At 34.6% G+C, this 21190-nt stretch overlaps 2 long non-coding RNA genes across 3 annotated transcripts; one reads left to right on the forward strand and one right to left on the reverse strand.

The window, feature by feature from the left end:
- Positions 1-4486: 4486 nt before the first annotated feature.
- LOC104896867 (uncharacterized) lies at positions 4487-14002 on the forward strand. 2 transcript variants are annotated; one of them, XR_007275211.2, is made up of 4 exons: positions 4487-5174; positions 11031-11099; positions 11500-11802; positions 13353-14002. It is a non-coding gene; the product is annotated as an uncharacterized LOC104896867 (long non-coding RNA). The 2 variants fall into 2 exon arrangements; XR_008969801.1 differs by lacking the exon at positions 11500-11802 and having other exon boundaries at positions 4562-5174; positions 13353-13917.
- A 1825-nt stretch (positions 14003-15827) lies between these two features.
- LOC104896866 (uncharacterized) lies at positions 15828-17484 on the reverse strand. The gene is made up of 2 exons (XR_007275214.2): positions 16131-17484; positions 15828-16041 (listed from the first exon to the last, which is right to left on the reverse strand). It is a non-coding gene; the product is annotated as an uncharacterized LOC104896866 (long non-coding RNA).
- Positions 17485-21190: the final 3706 nt, after the last annotated feature.

A 21190-nucleotide genomic window follows, 5' to 3' on the forward strand; every position in this document is an offset into this window, starting at 1 on the left:
ACAGACGGCTATGAAAGTTAGGATGTTTTACCATGAATTTGGGGCAAGTTGATTAAGTCCTATGTTGTAATAATAAAGAAGTCGAGTGATAAAGGGATGAAGAGGAAAACGCAGTCCGGCATCTAAGGCCAGACGATAGACAGCAAAATGGCCAGCAGGAGCAATAAGTATAGTGTCCTCCCGGCCAGGAAGAACAAACCGATACCCCGGCATGGGTATGGCCGAAGAAAGGTGGTCAAGATGGTGACCTACTCGTCCTAGCCAGCCACTTTCGGCCATGATGTATCTAAGGTCAGACAAGGGGCCAAGGTGCCGCCTTATCTCAGAAGAGGTGGTGGATGGCTCGTCTGAGTCGCTACCGGCGGCAGAAGAGGTTTCGGCCTCTTCGACTCATCTGAGGCCGCCCTTGGATTTGACGGGTTAGGCTCATGAGAGCCTTGAACTTCAGATTCCTCCTGGACGAGGTCAGGAGACGGGCTTGGATTGGCAGGACGAGCGCTCTGGACTTCTCGCTCTCCATCAGCGGGAATCCATCCAGTTGATGCCTCCTTTTCTGAGCTAGAGGCGGGCATGTTAACCCCTCTTCTGATACGAGCCGTCTGCTTGACGCGCGCTAGATTACCCTGCACAGGTAAAGACTGGGTCGTCTGACTATGCCGTCCATGGCTAAAGAAAACGAATGCATGTCCAGCCGAGATAGGTCCAACTCTAGAAGATGCTGAGGAAGTCAGGCCCTCTGTTCTAGGGTTAGCACCAACCTTTGAGCGGCCGGGATTGTTCGATGAAGAGGACGAATCCATTTTCTTAAAATTTGCTTGAAAATATAAAGGAAATAAATGAAGAAATACCAGTAGATGAAAGCTCGGACGAATGTCAAAGACGAGTTAAAATCTCGGACGATCGGAGTAGCAGTTTGCAAGAGCTTGGACGGGAGTAAATTCTCTCTCTAAAACGCTCAGTAAAAATTGCAGAGTCTCTCTCTCTAGAAAATTTCTCAGCAATGTTAAAATGATTCCAGAAACGACAAGGTCACATATTTATAGAGGGGTGAAAAAGACCCCCTCATCCGGTAAAAGTAACTGTTGCCCTTCGGGGTTGACCTGTGGAAATCGGCAAAATGGCGCCTCTTTTTTGAAAAAAGAAGATGGCAGTTCCAGGTCGGTTAAAAGAGGAAGATCAACCGTCTTGGCGCCCTATAGGTAACTCCCTCTTTTAAGGGGCAAATGTTGTAGCCTGAAAATCAACGGCTACCCTTATGACACGTGGCACTATTTCAGCCCTACATGTGGCATTCGCTTATGCAAAGAAAAGTACAAAGGCTTGCAGGTTCTTTGGGCTAAAGTACACTTCTCCGAAGAAAAGGTGTACTGAAAAGCTCCCTTGTGGCCTTGAAATTGTACTTAGGCCCAATAAAGTAAAGCCTGATTCAGTTAAAAGGTAAAATGTGTTGGCCAATCAGCACTTGCCACGTGTCCTGATATTCTTGCTCAGCCAATCAGATGCTCCCAAATTAGGGTGACATCAAGGTACAATAGTCATTTCAAACAGTATAAATAGTTCTTGAAATCAGGGGAAAGGTACGTTTTTCAGAGCATAGTACTGTTATTCTGCCATAAATTCTCTCTCTCTAAAAGTTCCTTGATATCCCTGATATCTGACTTAAGCATCGGAGGGGGAAATACCACCCAAACCTCCAGAGTGGGTCCCTTTTTGTAGGTTGCTGGTCAGAAGTTTGTACCGGGATCCGAGCCAATCATTGTTGCACAAGTCTCCAAATTAAGAATCCGAAGTTGGGAGTTGTTGTATTGGTTTACTAGTTTCATACTACGTAACAATAGGTCCTAACACACGCAACCTTTTTTTTTTTAAATTTGAAAAAGTAAATCCATACTCAACCCCCAAATATATAGCAAATGAACCTGATATTAATAATAATATGTAAAGCAAAAATACTCAACCACAAATTTCCAAAAGGTAAATAATGCTGTAAAGTGTATTCATACTTAACCTCCAAATATATTACAAATTATACTGATAAATATAACTAAATGATTAACTAAAAAAAAATATATAATTACAGATCTAACAAAAAATAATAAAAACAACAGTTATAACTAAATAATTAATTACAAAAAAGCTATAATAAAAACAAAAAAAAACTATATTAAAAAATAACAAACTGAAAATAAAAAAAAATCCTAAAACATAAACTTTTCAGATCTAAAAAGGAAAAAAAAAAAAAAAAAAAAAGGAAACAACGGCCGATGAAGTGAACGGCCAAGTCCGATTTTGCCTCTTCCATGTCGCCAAGTGAACGGCCTGTCCGATTTCGATGAAGAACAACCAACAGAAAAAACGGTCAGCCAAGTGAACGGCCAAGTGAACGGTCGGTCTGATTATGTCGTTCTTTCGTGTTCTTCGACGGAGGTTGGCGGAACATGCAATTTCGTTGGCGGAACAAACGGACGACGGAGAACAAGAGAGTGTGTAGGAGGCGATTTCCGGGGAGATCTCCAGGAGAAATAAGAGAGAAGGAAGAGAGATTTACGGATTGAGATTTTCAGGAGATTTCTGGGGAGATCTCCAGGAGAAATAAAAGAGAAGGAAGAGAGAGTGAAGGGAGAGAGAAGGAAGGGAGCGAGATTTATGGATCTCCAGGAGAAATAAGAGAGAGGGAAGAGAGAGAGGAGAGAGAGAAAGAAGAGGAAGGAGCGAGATTTGAGAGGGAGAAATGGGAGTGAGGGGCGCCCCACTTAGGTTATATTAGGGTTTTATTTTTTTTGTGTTAGATATATTGCTGCGGTTTCGGACAAGAACCACATCAATATATTAAAATATTAATTTTTTAATATTATTTTAATATATTGCTGCGGTTTTTGACAGAAATCGCAACAATATATCTGGTCATATGTCAACTTTTTTTCAAAATTTTTTCGTTGATACAATATTGCTGCGGTTTCTGCTGAGAACCGCGACAATATGGTTATTTTGTATTTTATAGTTTCTTTTAACGTGATATATTGCTGCGTATGGGTAAAACCGCGGCAATAAGCAATAATTCTACTAGTGATAGTGATTATCCCTTGGTTGTATGCTTGAGAACATGAGTGTGGCTTAAATGTGTGACTGAGGTAGTTTTTTGCACCTTTGAGAGAGAGCTTAGAGCTAGTTAAGAGTCAATAATCTATATTAGTTGCTTGGTTCTTTCCTCCAAGTTTCACCTTTCTAATTGCTTAAATCATGACCAGGTTGGTGTTGGATCCCTTTCTCTAATCCTATTTGTTCTTTGGTACTTAATTTAGTTTGATACACTTTAGTTGCTAGTTGACAACTTCTGACTCATTTTCGGCCTAGCTTGTTGATTTATTAACACAATTCGACGTTCCTTAGTTCTTGTGGAAGAATGACCCTTGTTTGCCACTTTACTTATGTTAGTGGTTTAGTTAACTTTTTTTTTAGACTTTAGGAGATTATTGGCGACCAAATTTCCCCATTTCAACATGACAATCCTACGTGGCGCTCTCTATTTCATAATTCGTAAAACTATATTGTAAATGAATCATATTTCTAAGCATATTGTAAATGAATCATATTTCTAAGCATATTTCGAGCACTCTCCAATGCTACAAAATTCATAATATTCTGAATTACGTAGCAAAACTGATACACAATTTACATATATATAATAATTTAGTCTGTTCATCAAAACCAAACTCTATTTTTCACTTATTTGAAACTTCATATATATATGTATTTAAATCTATGTATGATAGTTTAGGCTGTGCATCAAAACTAAATTTTATTTTTTGCTTATCTAAAACTTCATATTTATGTATTTCAATCTATGTAGAACTCTATTTTTGTAAAAGATAAAACAAAAATTAATAATGTGGCAATTCTACATGGCGCGCTCTATGAGTTTGAAATCTTTAAGTGCTCCCCATATTCCCGAAAAGTTCCTCTTATACATATAAATATTAAGATTAAGATTTGTTGTCATTGGCGTAATTATGAGAGTAATAACAATACAATTTATAATGTAATATAGTTACAATTTATAATGTAATATAGTTGAACTTAATTACATTATGAGTTGAAAAACTAAAAAATAAGTCTAGAAGAAAAGGTCATTAATTGCTAAACACCATAAGCTTATACTCCCTTTGTTTCATGTTAATCTAGACACTTATACTTTTCATGCATGCCAATACAAAACTTTGAGGACATATATCTTTAGTTTTGTATTTATAAAAATTATAAAAAGTACATATTAATAAAATACATGTTATGATGAATCTAACAAGATCCCACGTGACTATATATATTTTCATTCGCGTATAAATCACAAATGATGGTCAACGTGAAATTTGTGAATAATGTAAAATATCAAAGTGTAACAATTAAAATGAAACGGATGGAGTAATACTTAGTAGTTTTATTGAACACCAAATGCTATAAAAGTTATTATAGATCACAAATTCCTGAGTGTAGCCGTTACGTCATAGCTTAGTCTTGAGTGTAGTTACACTATAGCGATGGCTAGCTTATGGCGTAGAAATCCAACTCCCACGTATGAAATTTCCATAAACCGACTGTTTCAACTTATTACCAACATTTTCAAGCAACAATTCTCAAACTCAATTTTCTCTATCATGTTCTGTAACACCCCGTATTTTTATACATGTTTAGTAATCAGTTATATTATTTGAGTTTATAATTTTATTTTTAAATGTTCTTCTATTAAATATATTTTATTTCCCACTTACTAACCTTATCCTAGAAGGGTCAAAAGATAATACCTAAATTTCCTAGGTTAACTACCCAATTATACATTATGTCACTATTATAAAAGAGGGATGAAAAGAAAAGAAAAAAAAAAACAACAAAAAAAAAACAAAAGAAATGGAGGAAAAAGGGTCAGGTTTCCTGTAGCCCCCTCCCTTCCCTTTCATTCATTATTTCTTCCATTAAATTTCCTACCTTCTTTTCTTGTATTCTTTTTTTCCAACACACCATTAGATTTTCAGATTTGTTATCACTCATTATCACACATCAATATTTAGTCATCCATCTTCAACATTTTTAGTTTTTGTTGGTATCTCGAAATTGGGTCAAATCAAGAGATTTTCAGGTCCTTCATTGAGTAATATTACTCTACTAAATTCCCTAATCAAGTAAGCTATATTCTTAAACTTTAATTTCGTATATGGTTAATTTTTTTATGAATTTGGGGGTTTGTTTACTTAGGGTTCATAACAAAATCGAATTGGGGGAAAATTCTATTTTGTGAAATTGGGGTAATTGGTTTATTTTTGGTGCTTAATTTGATGTAGTTAGTACATTTTCGAGTCTAATTTTACCCAAGTATCCAGTATGAAATTCATTCCAAATTTCTTGTTAGGTGGGAATGTTTGTTAGTTGGGTAGTAGTTAAAATTAGTAGTACAATATTGTGGTGGTTGATTAATAAAATTCATCATGATTAACATGAGTTGTTTTTAGTATAGCGAGGGTCAAGTATAATGTTTTTGATGTTGCTGTAGTATTTTGTTTTAGTGGTTATGCAAAGACTAAAGTATAATGTTCTTAATGTTGTTGTGGTATGGTGGTGGCGGTGTGTTGTTGTAGTGGTTGTTGTGTTGTGTTGTTGTTGTGGTGTGGTGTTGTAGAATGTATAAAAAAAAAGTTTGTGGCTTGTGCAACTCACATTCTATTGAAAATAAACTTACTAAATTCAAGATAACATGATGAACCCACTGCCATGATGTGAATCGATCTAGACACGAGTTTCAGATTTATAAAAGATAAACCTTATAGTATTAGAGTTAACCCCTTTCTTGTTATTTTACCATCCACATTTTAATAATTTACTCAAGTTACTTCTATTGACCTAATTTAATCTATGAACTTTAATTTGTGACTTCTTAAATTGAGACAAGTTGAGTTGGCTTCAATTTAGTGAAAGCTTGTTAACTATGTTGTGCTATCTATAGATGAATTGTGTGAAGTATAGTCTAGTGAGTTATACTATATTATTATTATATTGTAAATTGCGGGTTCGTAGAGGAATCTTTGTGACTTGAGATTGAGATACATTGATTGTGATTGCTACTAAGGTAAGATTTCTTACTATGATTGTAAAAATGAATTCAGAAATTATTTACATTGTTTTGGAAATACATTTTGAGATTGGAGATTGTTTTTACAACGTTATATATTGAAACTTAGATTTTGTTTCTCGATATTTAAGATGAAAGAGTTGAGATTATTTATGAGATTTATATTGGAAAGGAGGAAGTTCCTGATTGTTATCAAGTTTTAATTAAATTGGGGAGTTGTCGGTAAGCGGTATTTCTCGAGTATGGAAGCATGTTGAGTTAATAGTGTCTCAACAATATATTTTAGTAGTTGGGAGTATATTGATCAATACTCTTGTCATTCGTCTTCTTTCTTGGTACGTTATCAAGTTAGGGGTATGCATACTAGGGACTTTGATGTTTACCTTATCTAGTGAGCCTAGCTAGTTCATTGGAATTTTATTACTTCCTACTCATAGATTATGAAAGGTTATATTTGAAAGTTTTACTGAATAGTTCAGAAAGAAAGAAAGATTGGATTTAAGGTTGTTAGAAAGTTAATAAATTTTATATATAATTTGTACAACTTTTAAATGAATTTGTAAGATATTCCTATATATCTTACCTACACATTGAATAGTTTTGTTTTATTACAGTATTAAATCTTGCTCAGCCTTTGCCTGATATTATAGTGTTTAATATGCAAAGATTTGAAGATAGTTAGATCTAGTTGGGTTAAAGAGTGCGTTAGATCTCTTTCGATTTAATAAGACTTTAAAAAGACTTCCATTGTTATTTATTTGACTATAAGAATTATATTCAGGTTTTTAATAATTAATTTACATTCTATTTAGTTGGTATGTAATAATTATTTAAAACTTATTGTTTATCGTTTTAATTAGAACCAATAGCCTTGTAGTTATTATTATTAATTATCATGGCGTAACACCTTTGAATTTTCGAGTTCATTTATGTTAAGTTGTTTTTAGAAGTATTGAAAAATTATGGTTGTCACATGTTCCATGTCTAATTTTTCTTTCCATAAAATCAACATTAAATCTCGAATATCCTTCTTGTCTTGTAGAGTAACAATCACTTTGTAGGCATTTCTGCTACTTTTCTATGTTTGTTGAACTTGGATTTCTAATGAATTGTCGAAATTCGATTAAATTTCGACATTACTTTCTTGAGATTTGTTCTTGAATTTTTTAAAACTTCTCTCGCATCTCTCCTCTAATGGTTGTTGTTATCACAATCCTTACAACCGCCAATAATGACAAGGATTTGCAGAGAATTAAAAACAACTATCAGAAATAATTGCAAATTGGTCTACAAATCCAAATCTTTTAGCAATTTCAGCAATCAAGTATCAAAAATTCAAGAATTAATTTCAAAATTTTGGCAAGGGATACATCAACAACAAATAATTGAAGAACGAATTTCTGAAATTTATGAGAGAGAGACCTAGCGAATTAAAGAATTTGCTTTGATAACGAAAGAGGTAACATCAATCTATGGTTTCAGTTTAGAAGAAGTTGAGGACATCCGCCTTCTCCCACCTTCCTATGGTGTAGAACCATCGTCACTAAATAAACTTATTGTTATAATATGCAATAATTTGAAGAAGATTTTCCGACGAATACTTCATCTAATGGAGATTTACCGTTACTTGGCCACAACGACAAGTAAACGATGTCGTAAATTTGACTGCGGAGTTTAATAACAAAAAAACATTGTATGGATGACGGGGTTGAGGAGAGAGAGGAGGACAAGGACGAGGACAATGTTGATGGGGTGCGGTGGTGAACGAGGAAGGATGAATGGAGAGAAAATAAATATGATACAACTTTGGTTAATCAAAATGAAATATAATTAACTTATAATGGTATTATATTTCTTAATAACTTTGTGTAATAATGATAATGCATATAAAGAGTTGAAAATAAAAAAAATTAAGAAAAAATGATACAAGTTTGCTAAAAAATGACATGGTATATAAAGAGTCGAGAAATAATAACAGAATAGGAAAATAATACAGTTTTGGTGAAAAATGACATTGAAATGAGTAATAATGATATAGTACATAAAGAGTTGACAAATAACAATAATAAGAAAAGGAGAAAATGGTATAATTTTGCTAAAAAATGACACAAAAATGAGTCTTAATGATATGATTTATAAAGAGTTGACAAAAATAATACAATAGGAAAGATTGATACAAGTTTGCTAAAAAATAAATTAAAAACAAGTAAAAGTGACTAAAAGTTGAGTAATAATGATCTGGTAGATAAGAAGTTGACAAATTATAATAGAATAGGGAAGAACAATACAAGTTTGTTGAAAAGTGGCAAAAAAATGATAAAAAATAACACAAAAATGAGTAATAATGATATAGTACATAATGAGTTACCCATCTACAATAGGTGGGTATTTACTTAAATTGAGAATTCAGCCATGGTGATCTTACATAAGGAGTTGACACTTAATAATGAAAAAAGGAAAAATAACACGAAACAACTCCAATATCATAAAGGCTGCTATGATAAAAGTTAGTAATACTAACATGAAAGGCCTTTTATAAATGACATGAAATGAATTTATAAAAAAAAATTTGAGAAAACTGCATAACAATATGAAGTACGTCAATAAATCCATAAAAAATGTAACAATGATATGAAATACTCATTATAATTCACACACATGTGCAAAAATATCGAAAAGAAAAGAAACGAAAGGAAAAGAAATGTTGCAAATAAGCTCAACAATAGCTTTGTCAAATATACTTCTTTCAAAACTTTTAACCTTTAGTCCTAAGCCAAATACCTTGACCTCGATAACCAAAAACCTTTACAAGTCAACTCATACCTCTATCACAAACCTTTTCATAAACAACCACATCACATCCCAGTAAGCCAGAATAAACAAACTGAAGCGTACTAGGTTGAAAACCCAAAAGAGTAACTTAGCCAAAAGTCATGGCATCTTCTATTCACGATGTAACCTAGGCAAAAGAGTAACTTAGGTAAAAGTCCTGTGAATGTAAGTATGTATATTATACTAACTCGTTGCAATATTTAATTTCTTTTTCATGAATATTTTTTTTTTGTGCCTGATTGCAATATTTTCCACCTTGAATATATTGTTCATGAAGACCTAAATAATTGTACCTTTGTCGTCTGGGTCTTATGCAACGATCTTCAGGATGAACAATCTTGAAGTTTGAATGAGATTTGAATGTAAGAATGAGTGCTTTATGTGTTTAATTGTGTGTTTGCATGTGTTTGATTGATTAAGGTATTGAGTCGTCGAATGAAAAAGTGTGTTAAAACATTCAAATGAATTCAACTATTTATAGGCAAAGGAATCCGAAAACGAAGCGAAGGGTTAAAGAAAAATCGTGCGTTTAACACACACCTCGTGGGTTAGGCGCACGACCGGAGCGTATGGCGCATTAGCTTTGCATTCTTGAAGTTTTGTTGCGGCACCTATGTTGCGCGTGCACAACATGTTGCGCGCGCACAATATGTTGCATCAGGCGCAACTTAGATCTGATCGATTTTTGTTTGTTTTATGATTCTTTTTTATTCTCGATGAAATTTTATCCTTTTAAATCCGAGATCAGCTATCTTTAGGAGTAAAAATCTGATTATCTAAGTATCATTTAAAAATTAATTAATGGGAATAATTAATATTAAATATAAAAAATGCAATTAATTATTAGCAATAATTAATTGGGCCTTTAAAATTAGGCTAGGATTTGATACATAGACTTTATATTTTGGAAACCCTTTTGGTCTTAGCTTGTTCAATTGTTCTTCCTTGGGATCAGACCAAATAGGACAACAATATCTTTCATCATTGGGTACTAAATGGGGAGACACGATTTGGTGTTTACAGCCCCACTTTAACTGAGATTTGGCAAACGGAAAGTCAAAATAACATGTGCTGAGATCAAGAATAATTATAAACAATCTACATTTTAGAATTAATCTTTATATCGCGAGTTTATGCAAAACATGATTAGTTTGCAAGTCGATGGCTATAAGCAATCTGATTACCTGCAGGAGAAGATGTTAGCAGATAATTGATACTTGAAAAGTCAGATATCGCAAGAGACCATGGAATTATCGGAGAGTCCTTCGGGGTCAAGGAGAGTTTAGATCGAAATATAAAAGGTTTAAATTTGTAACTCAGACAAATGTAGGTGGGAAAAGACTTTGACATGGCTAGGTTCAAAGTCGAGTCCGTGTGGGGATCTAGAAAGAGAATGATTTTGAATTCTAGAAAGTCAAATCATAGGAACTATATTGATATATTTATATTGTAGTGGTCGAACCTCGATATGAGGATTCATATGTATTCTTGCGGAATCAGGCCATTTGTGGTTGTGCATCTGATTTTGTTTTTTGCCCTAACTTTTGCCTAGACCGCTCTTTCAAGTTTTCAACCTAGCAAGCTTGGACATATCATGAAGAAAGTGTTAGGATTGGATATTAAAGGTTGAAAGTTAGAGGTTACATGAAGGTTTATACAATTTAAGGTTTTGATGGGTCGAAGGAATTTGAATAAGAGGTAAAACTTATGTACTAACCCCCTAGCTTTACTTTTCCTTTGCAATTGGCTTTTTTTTTTTTTTTTTTGCTTTTTCTATAGGAAGGAATTTGAATAAGGGGTAGAACTTATGTGCAAGCCCCCTAGCTTTACTTTTCCGTTGCAAATGGCTTTTTTTTTGCTTTTAGTGTTTTCTCCTGCTTTTTCTTCTTTTCTTCGTATTTTGAATATTTGACTTTTTTCCCTAACATTGAATTTTATTATGTACCGAGGCTTACACACAAGTTTAAACCTTATTTAGATTATTGGAAAGTTCAAAGGCAGTTTTTTGTGGAGCTTTTAAATTGGAAGGGTTATTTGGCTAAGGATTATAAATATGATGGTTTATGAATTTTTATATTAGGTTGCACGAGGATGACTTATGGATGCTGGCTTTGGTAATGATGGAGAGGAGAAGAACTCTTAATCCAAGGTACGTCCAAATGTCTTTTACTTTTTGAATTTTTCTTTACTTGATTTTATTAATCAAGGTCATTAGGCTGATTTAAGTTTCATCATTGAATTAGAAGTATAAATAAAATGATGCAAGGCTAATGAAATTGAAAAGAAAATGCAATTGAATTAAGGAGAATGTTATATGCAGCCCTAAGGGCTGTATATATAAAGGTAAAAAAAGAAAACATTTGCATTAATTGATCATTTATTGCATCTGTTGATGCATAAGTTTGCAATAAATTCACTTTTTTTCATTTTAGGTAGTGTATATATGTCTTATATGCATCACTAAGTGTTGCATATATCATAATCCTTTCATTTATTGGAAATAAATAGATGGAATAAGGCTAATAAATATTAAATTTGTAATGATGTAGACTCAATAGAGCAGGAAATAAAAGTGTTAGGGGATGACCTATCCGACTCAAACTAGGAAACTAGCGAGAAGTATTAAGTCCATGCAGTAGTTATGCATTGGCCAAGGCGGTTGTTGTTGTTGCTGACTTTTATTGCAGGCGTAACTAGCAGTCTACCATGTTCATCAATATATTATAGGATGTGCTTCAAAGTCCAGCACTTCAATGTTAGATGTTCATTCCCTTGGTGATACTTGTGTAGACACACTAAGGACAATGCTTTATTCTAGCTTGGGAGAGTAGCTTTTTGCTAGCTTGGGGGAGGTGAATATACTTTATTTCTTTACTTTTCTCATTTTTCTCCCCCATCCTTTTGATCGTCTTGTTCAAGCATTGAGGAAAATGCTTTATTCTACCTTGGGGGAGTAGTTATTCGTTAGCTTGGGGGAGATGTATATGCTTTGTTTCTTTACTTTTCTCATTTTCACAAATTTTCAATATCTAAAAACCTTTTCCATTCTTTTATTTTTCATTCAAATTTTGAGTTTCTCTTTATACAGAAAAATTGAAAGTCTAAAAAATTGAGGAATAAGAAAATTACCAATGCATTTTGTGTCCAACGGAAGACTTTTGATGGCAGATTTACGCGGATTTCTTTGCATTGGACATTTGGGTAGAATAGTATATGTGTTTCCATTGAATGTGTAATTTGAGGCGATTAGGGATCGATTAATCTTTGTTGCTTGATTTTCAACTTGAAAAACACTATATAAATAAACATTGTCAAACTTTGTGTTCAAAAGAGTCCAATTATTTCTCTTTTGGAAGTTGTAGTGACCCTAGTTGAATTTTGAAATATTCTTTGGTGCACAAGTTTTTGCATCCGAATAATCTATGCTAAGAGTTGAATTTGATTGCTAAAAAAAGGTGTCTTTTGCCTTGAGTCCAATAATTGGAGCCAATGAGCCCAGAAGGCATAATAGGCCTATTAAAGTCCATCAACACAAAAAAAAAAATCGTAAAAGAGTTAATAAGTGGTAACATCCATATATCTTTGAGAAAGTGGGTTGTTGAAGTGATTGAGTAGGAGCACGAAAATTTAATAAGTAAAGCTTGTTTAATAATGATGAATGCCATTATGGCTCAATCATTGAAAGTCTAGACCCATTGCTCAATTGTTGTAATCCTAGAATCATGGTTTCCTCTTAGTAAAAGTCAAGTTTGGGGGAGTTCATATGCCATTTAGATGATAAGGATCAATTTTGGGCCCTTTTTCATCCATTTAAGAACGATGCTTGATGCCTTTGATAGTTTCATTTGAAACTTAGTTTAGCCTATCCCCTATATTCCCAAGTCATGGATACATATTGATGATGGTTATGCTTTGAAAGTTTGCTCTCTATTCCATTGCTTTGTGAATCATGGGTTAAAGATGACTTTGTGCTTATTATCTATATTTGTGATTGACTAGAGTTGTGGGTTAAAACAAGTGGGAAACCCTCACAAGAGCAAACTCGTCCACTAGATCGATCTAAGGGTATAAAAGGCTTTTTGCACATTCTAAGTGCAACCATGATTCCTATGAAAATGTGTTAGGATTTCTAGTTTTTTAAGGTAGTTCGTTATTATCTTATGTCATTCACTCAAGGACGAGAAAAGGTTAAGCTTGGGAAATGTCGATGAGTGATACTTTATATCAATCAGATACCTAATTTTCCTCATGTTTAGAATCATTTTCCTCTTCATTTATCATTTTATAGCTTATTTTGCGTAATTTATAATAATTGAGTTATTTGTACCTTATTTGTGAATATTAGTTACTTTAGCTATTTATATAGGGTTTGGTAATGCTTATGTTCTGTTTTATGTTGTAGGATCAACCTTAGAGGTCTCCAAACCACACACCAAGCATAAAGTGGAGCATCTTTTTTTTCCAAAATAAGAGCTTTTGGAAAGATTTGTGCACAAGGATCATAATAGAACGGTCATAACTTTCATCACAAATAACATTTTTCAAGGATTCTAGTTGGAGATGAAAGTTTAGCTTGACATCTATTCAACGAATGGTCACAATTCTGATTTTGATGAAAAATGAAAGAGATATGGCTCTTTGAAGTCATGCATGTCTGCTGGCCCACTCGATCTGTGCCCAAACCTCTAGGGCTCCTAAGCCCACCCGAGCAACTGTCCAGCCCGGCCTGGCTGTTTGGCGGTGAAAGCTCCTGCCACTTTAGTTTAAATATAACCCACGTCTGGTACTCACACATGAGCCCATGCACCCTGCCCCGCCCGGGACTTGGGCCAGCTCGCCCGGGCTGCTATCATGCATGGGTTTTGTCGTCCCATTTTTTATCTAAAAAGTTTTTATTGTGACCCTAGTAGTTTTATGCACCCTTGAGAGAGGGGTTGGAACTAGTTAAGAGTCAATAAGTTCAATTAGTTGCGTGGTTCTTTCCTTAATGTTTCACCTTTTTAATTGCTTAAATCATGATTTGGTTGGTGTTGGATACCTTTTCTAATCCTATTTGTTCTTTAGTACTTAATTTAGTTTAATAGACTTTAGTTGGTAGTTGACACCTTCTAACTCATTTTCGGCCTTGCTTGTTGATTTATTAATACGATTGGACGTTCCTTAGTCTTTGTGGAAGTATGACCCTTGCTTGCCACTTTACTTAGGTTAGTGGTTTAGTTAGGTTTTGTTTGACTTTAGGAGATTAGTGACAACCAACTTTCCCTAGTAGAAAAATGCAAATTTACGTCAGTCTATGTGCGTCGCACGTTAGGAGCACTAACACAAATGTTGAGGAAGAGCCTATTTGCGTAGCACGTTAGAGAAGGTGCGACGCAAAAAATGACAGCAGATAGGGAGGTAGGGTCATTTGCATCGAACAGAATTGAGAACGCAACGCAAATGACGAACATGCTTTGCGTCGGACGTGCCCAAGTGTGCGAAGCAAATACCATTTGCGTCAGTTGATTACGAAGGTGCGACGCAGATAAGATTTAATGATGAAGAAATAAGCACTTTTGGGCCTGATTCGCGTCGGATGGGCCATTATGGAGACGCAAGTGAGTAAAGCCCATCATAAAACTCTCACAAAACTTATTCCCCCAAACCCTAAAAATATCCTATCCGCTCTCTCTTCTTTCTTCCTCAACAACGTGACCTCTCCCACCTAACTTCCCACCTCCTTTCCAGTCCAGCAATGGTGATTCGTCTCTTCTTATTCTCTCTTAGTCAACTATTTCAATCTTATCACAAATTCATCTCCTTTATTTTTCTCTCCTCTTCATCTCTCTCTAAGTTTCTGTCTCCATGCAAGCTTATTCCGCCATGGAAACATGAGTAAAGCAAGAAATGGAATCACTTTTCCACAAAACACGAGAAAAGAGCGCGAAGTATGCACATCCGCTGTCGCTCGAAGACGTGATTGATCTCAGCGACGACGAATTCCTCGGGAATCCCATCAATGGTGGTCGTGCGCCAGCGAAGAAGTAGAAAGTTAACGAGTCTTCTTTTTCGGTTTCGATTCTTCCTGGTTTTCTAGACCTTTTTTATTTATTAGGGTTTTATGATTTTTGTGTTGATTTGATGGAAATTGAAGTTAGGTGTTTTTTTGATTCCTTGTTCATTCCGTTTTTAAATTTCTGCTATAAATTTCCCCCTTTTCGTTTTCGTTTTCAATTTCAAGACAATTCAAGAATTTTGTTGGTTTATTGTTTGTTGTTCCAGTTGTAAATTATGGAAATTTGGATAGTAGCAAAGAAATTGAACTTAGTTTGCTGTTAGGTTTGTAGATTATAATTCTACTGCTTCGAGATCCACTTCATAATTTTGTTGTTAGGTTTCTAAATTATAATTCTACTGCTTTTATTGTATATATCGAAAATATCATTGAAGTTGCCTGAATTATCATGATTTTCAGGGGTTTTTTGTTTCTTATCAAATGCAGTACTAAATCATTCATGCTTTGGTACTATATTTTTTGTTTTCACAATCATCATTTGCGTCGCATGCTTGGCAATGTGCGACGCGAATGGCTCTTCATCTGCATCGTACCTTGCCAAGCATCCGGCGCAAATGCTTGTTATTTTGTGCATGCTGGGTGCTACTTGTTGGATCATGTGTGTCAGAAGTTGCTTAGTGTCCGAGGCAAATAGACTATAATATGCGTCGTGTCCTAATCCGACGCAGATCTTCTATCATTTGCGTTGAGACCTGTGCCGCCGGACCGATGTCTGATGCAAATGGTGGTCCCAGGTCCGAGGCAAATCGTTATTTATGTACTAGTAGCTATCTCATATAGGAGGACTTTTCAATCTTGTAGCAACCAAAACGCTCACTCAACTTTTAGCACAACCCGGATGCTGCCTTTATAGTCCCCTTTTACCGCATGATGTTTGACAACATTAGAGTTTTACAAAACCATTATTGAGTTATAAAAGAAAGCCAGATGGTAAATGGAGACTATAGCTTCCTACGGCAAGTGCAGCAACCCGTGCTCCATTTCCAATGCGAAGCACTACCTCGCCCTTTGCCAACCTCCTACTTCTTCTTAGTACCTGCACATCATTAACTATGTGAGAACCACAACTGGTATCCAATACCCATAAACACGTAGAAGTCAAAATGATTTCTATAACAAATATACCTAAAGTGGAAGCACCCGACTTCTTTTCTTCCAAGTATATAGGGAAGTTCCTATTCTAGTGTCCTATCTTGTGACAATGGAAGCACTTGCTTTTCGCGGCGACCTTTTGTTTGGCAGTTGGCTTGGATTTTTCAACAATAATAGTAACCTGCTTGCCTTTGTCCTTCTTTCTTGCCCATTTTTTCTTTAAACCCTTTCCCTTTTAAAACATCAAAATCACTTTTTTTGGTTCCTTAGGGATATTCCTCTCAACATTGACCAATAACCCATGCAGCTCTTGCAAAGTCTTTTCAAATGCATTCATGTTGAAGGTCATCTTGAACTGATTTAAGTTTAAAGGCAATGAATGGAGAATGATATCAATAGCCAACTCTACACTGTAAGGGAATCCATGTCGTTTCATGCTATTATCAGGCAAGTGATTGGTACAAACCTATCATTGGCTTGCTTAGCACGATGTTTGTATACTTAGATTGATTCATCAGTAATCATCGAAAGTGGGGTTTCTAAGATATCCTCTCGACCCTCAGACCTCAGTACGATGTTGAAAACAGAGTTGTTGTTATTAGTCATGGTATCTACAAATATAAAATAACAGCAAAGTTGAATTTTATGTTTATAAAACAACCTAAAAACATGAAAAAGTTTCTAGGTGTGCCACCTATTCAATTCTTTTACATCCCTTTTGAATAAGTGAATACAGGATCCTATCAACATGCAACACTAAGCAGACGTAGGCCTTTTTATAACGTTGCATTTTCAAGGTATGTAAACTCTTTTACTAATTATAACCCTTTCTAATCCTTGTTTAGATTGGTAAATATCGCATGCTTAACTATCTCTTGCTTTAAAATTCAAAACGCTTTTGATGATTTTGTTAAGGATAACCAAACTAAGTTGCAAAATTTGCGATTTCACCTTATCTCACAAAAGTAATGATAATACCTTGCGGAGGCATGATCTATTACTATTAATTAAGGGTTATTAAGTATATTATGTTTGGAAAAACTAACCTTAATATTTGCGGGACCTAGGTTTATTATGTTGTTATGAATTAGTGAACTCTAACGCATTGATAATAACCATACAATAAACTTATAAGCATAATAATAATAAAATGCATAATTAAATATGATCTAATATGGCCCCTAATCCTAAGAACTAAGCATCTTGATTGGGCATCTTCTTGGACTCTTCATGGATCTCCATCCACCTTATTCATATGCCTTCCCTTCTTAGACTCGTCTTTGGATTACATAAGTATCAAAATAATTTAAATAATATCTAAATTAAATAAATTACGTAAATACTTAAAGATACGCATATCGTATTCAAATTACAATAATACATCACGATACACAGGTCCTATTTTCTAACTAAAATTTGAGCCATACTCGTCATTCATAGCAATTATATCAAATATAAATGCCACGTAATATTATAATAACATCCCATATTATACTTGTCAATAATCAAACCCTTTTATGGATTCGTTCACCCCAGCTTTAAGGGAAATGAGGCTAAGGAAACGAGAGAGAATGAACCAGTTCCAAGCAGTTCAAGGACAAATACAAAAAATTAAAGCAGAAATAGCAGGTTTGTCAGAATATAATGACTCTGCATCAGCTATGAAAGTCAATGAGAATGATCTTTCATTGAAGAAACTTGAAGAGTACCAAACTGAGCTGAAAAAACTCCAAAATGAGGAGGTACTATAGACTACAGTAACAATCTAAAAAACAGATGCTCTATATACCCCTAAATAATAGGCTAAATTCAATTTGAGGTTATTTATTATATATTCGGTTGAAAATACCATTTAGAGTCTTGTCTCTTTTGTCTAAACCATACCATAACATACTGTTTTGTGAAGTTCTTAGCTGATGATGTTACTAAGGGTAATATGAGAAAGTTTGAAGTTCTACTTCTGTTTGGAGATGAGAAAGTTTTAAGTTAAACTTGGGCTTACAATAGAAATGTGACCTATTATTTTAAGGACAAAGGAGAGTTATGCACTTGATAAAACCCATTGCATACTAAAGATTAGTACCAAATTTCTTCATCATTATTCATTCAATATAAAGGGCAAAAAACTCCAAAAGGTGGAAAGATATACAAGCAAATCCATAACTTGGCTGCATTATTGGGCATGGATTCCTCAATGACTATTTCAAAGATTCTTCCAACCTTAAACTAATTGTGTGGATTAGCAAAAAATATAAGTGACAGCATTTTGGCTAAACTCGAGGAGACTGTGAAGACTCTCGAAGAACAAGAACAGGAGCGGATTGAGAACGTTAGATTGCCTCTTGATCTGATTTTTCTTTGGCTGAATCTACCAATTCATTCCTTACTGATATTAACAAATACAATGTCCTTGACTCCTTGTCATTGCAGCTTCATCATTTAGGTAAAGCATTGTTAGACATGTGGAATCTTATTGATACCCCAGAGAAAGAGCGTCAACAATTTTATCATGTTGTTAACTTACTGGTAGTCCCATTCGACAAGATAACAAAACCTGGAAGCCTCACCCCCAACATCATCTAACAGGTTAGTTCATGAGATTTTCTATTAAGAGAAAATGCACATATGTAGGTCACAACTGAAAAGGGTGTCTGATGCCCCTTACTGTGTCAAGGCTGAGATCGAAGTACAAATTCTGAGGAACTAAAAACAAGCAAGATGAAATACCTTTTCCACATAAAATAGTTTGAGCTTCAAGAGATGCAGTAGATCACGTATGGAAATTCCTTCACCATCTAAAATGGAAAACATTACACACCTAGTTGACTGATTAGGTAAAAGACGACTTCCGATTTGCCATCTAATAAAAAAAACACTTGCAATTCCCAAATTCTTGATGTTTATTGAACTCATATGTGTATATGTGTGAATAAAAAGGACAATCGACCTTGTCCGTCTTCTCTGAAGCATGGATGAGCAGATTGCTAAAGCACAAGAGGAAGCGTCGAGTAGAAAAGCTATAATGGAGAGGGTGGATATGTTGTAATACAAAAAGGTAGGTTGCAAGTTGATGTTATGCAACCCTTTACACCTTGGAAAATGTAGGTTGCAAGTTCAAATGGCAACATATGTGATTTGGGAGCAAAGACAATTATTGCAAGCTTATGTATTTTCTTAGACAAGCTAGAACAAGCACTGCAATTCTGAATAAAATGGGAGCAAAGATAATTTAGAAAACCTGCGTCAGTTTGTAGAAACTCAAATTGCTAGAAAAAAAAACTCTTAGTTTGCATTAGTGAAATGAGGTTTTCTAATGATGAGGATGAAAATGGAGAAGACAGTTAGCTTGTGATTTGTGAGAAAAAATGGAGATAATATGGTACAACGATAGAGAAAAGTAAAAAGAAGTTGAAGAAAACAAAATGAAGAACTATTATAAAGGAAGTCAATGATCTGAAGTAATACCAGTAGAGAATTGAAAATGTTCATTATACAAGGTAAATTCAAACAAAAATCAGAAGAACTTTCTCACGAAAACAGTACTGTAACTTGTAAAAGGTACTTCTTTGGATTCTGACTGCAGTCCAAAATATATGTAAGATTTGAGATCAAATTTAGTCCAAACTTTCTCGAGTCCACTTTAGTACAAGTGCTTAAGACTGGATCACACTACACTTTTGAGTTTATTCTACATGCTTAATAGGACAACTAGTTTATTCTACACGCTTTATCCGAGACAATCTCCATCTGATTTGGCACCTTTATGTTGCTTGAAGATTTGATTTTGGTTCTATAATAGGACAACTATGTTTAAAGAACTTAATCACAAGCGTTTGGTTTTTATTAATTTGATTAAATTTAAATTTGCAGGTCGACATAATGAACAAATGGAACGCCACATTCAAGAAAACTAGTTACATGTAGGAAGGCATGAAAGCACTTTAGATGGAGAGTGATTTATTGGAGCATTTTACATGTAGAAGTTCTCTTGAAGAGAATTGAGGAAACCATAAATTTTATATAGCTTTTAGTTAATTGACTTTTGTAATAATGTATTTCGTAAAGTTGTTCATGGGCTCATTATTATTGTATACACAATTCCTCTTCAGTGTATAAAATTTCAAAATAAATTCATGAATATATATGTTTACGTACATATCAATGTATTACTACTAGTCTACTATGGTGTTGGAGTTGCATTAGCTACGCAGGCGTTGCAATAGGTGTCACGATGAGGCATATTATTAGTATTAGAGGCGTTGCAATAGCTATATGATGATGTTGCAATATATATGGAGGCGTTGCATTAGATGCCAAAATGGGACACAATATGAGTACTAGGGCGTTGCAATAACGTAACTATTGGAGGGCTTTGCCATAGGCATAGAGGTGTTGCAATAGGTATCTATTGCAACAGGTTTGTGGTACTGTTGCAATAGGCCTAAAAACCGTTGTCATAGGTCTAATGCAACGACAGCAACAACAACGGTTGTTCAACCGTTACAATAGCTCTATTGCAACGGTTTTGGGCTCTATTGCAACGATTTTCAGGGGTTGCATTGGGTCATTTATGTAGTAGTGTGAGTTATAACAAGTAATAAATTATTAATCATGTAAGTGAATAGCAATAATTTTAGACTTGTGCACGTCTTAAGTGTTGGACAAGTAAAGAGTTGGAGTACACTGTGGTAGCCCATGGCTTTTCCTGGGACCGGATTGATCATCATGTCCTATTTTTATTTTAAAGATTCCTCGACATCGTAGGTCATGGGAGTATGGGGGTTGCGCTCGTATTTTGTCTTCCAAAGGAAAAGTTGATTTTTGTCAGACAACTCGTTCCATTGAATATTCCATCTAAAGTAAATAATATGTTGGTTGTGAAGTTTAGTTTAGTAAAATTTATCTACAAGGTTATTGTATCATTATTTATTCCTGATTATTATGTATTAGTTACATGTTAGAATTATGTATTGATCATGGTTATGCCTTGTTGATCCTATGATGACCCATTTTGGTGAGCAGTCTCTAAGAAACAATAATGCATTGTCCATCTACAGCTTTGAAGATGATGCATCATGGGTTCGGGATTGGAG

This window comes from Beta vulgaris, chromosome 6 (genome assembly GCF_026745355.1).
Source record: "Beta vulgaris subsp. vulgaris cultivar EL10 chromosome 6, EL10.2, whole genome shotgun sequence".
Lineage (NCBI taxonomy): Eukaryota > Viridiplantae > Streptophyta > Magnoliopsida > Caryophyllales > Amaranthaceae > Beta > Beta vulgaris.